General features: G+C 49.5%; 1 protein-coding gene across 4 annotated transcripts in view; it reads left to right on the top strand.

The window, feature by feature from the left end:
• Positions 1-928, top strand: part of VGLL4 (vestigial like family member 4) — a 168,480-nt gene that overhangs the window by 71,793 nt on the left and 95,759 nt on the right. The window lies entirely within an intron of this gene.

Below are 928 nucleotides of genomic sequence, written 5' to 3'. Positions count from 1 at the left end.
GGTGGGGAGCGAAGGAACCCGGCGGGGGAGGAGGGATGTTGATACTTTTAAACACACCACCCTCTACAGGAGTCCTGTGGTGTCCCAACTGGCACTTTGGATTTTCACGTAGAAGGAAACAAAAAGTTACAGTGCGTTTTTGTTTTCGGGAGTGATTGTCAGAAACAATGAAGAATTTTTCTGTTCCTTTTGGGGGGCTGGAGGGGCACCCGTGTCACAGAGCACAGAACAGGCTTTGTCTGGCTTCCCATTTCCTGTACTGCTCAGAGTTCTGACATTGAGGGATGTTCCTCCACTCTCTGGTCCCTTGTGGGAGTGATTACACAACAGGCCAAATAGAAAGCAAAATTAAAACTAAGTAAATAAAGCACCGAATCCTCATTGTTTATTACCTGCCACCAGCCAGGAGGTGTTTCCCCGCGGCTGTGTCCTATTTCAAGCCGTCTCTGGTATTAGTAAGAAGGGAAAAAAAGCTATTTCTTCGTCTGTGAAAACAGTATCTACGTGCGATTTGGGAAAGTGGTAATGGCTTGGGTTTGAGTGGCCCGAGAGGCTCCTCGGGGGAATTCACCCTGGCAGGAGGGAGATTTCTTGTTGTAACCACACACAAGTCAGCCGGCCTCTCCTTTCTCTTAAGAGTAAATTGAATATTTTTCTTTCAAAAAGAAGACAGCCAACGAAACTTGGGAGGGTGAATTCTAGTTGCCTATTACCAAGTTTCTTTAAACTGGGAGAGTAAGCTGTGTTTTGTACTTTTCATGTAAAAAAAAAAAAATTCGAGTCTGTTTCCTAATCAGTTGAAACCCCGCGTCCACCAGGGGCGTGACCCCGCAGGCCCCCCGGGCCTTCTTCCCTGACACCTGCACACGCGCAGCATCCCCCTCGGCTCCAGGCTGCCCGCCCCCTCTCACCACGCCGGGGCCGCGGG

The sequence above is a fragment of the Tupaia chinensis genome, unplaced genomic scaffold, assembly GCF_000334495.1.
Source record: "Tupaia chinensis unplaced genomic scaffold, TupChi_1.0 Scaffold000704_1, whole genome shotgun sequence".
Taxonomy (NCBI): Eukaryota; Metazoa; Chordata; class Mammalia; order Scandentia; family Tupaiidae; genus Tupaia; species Tupaia belangeri.
This window is presented reverse-complemented; position numbering and strand designations above follow the sequence as displayed.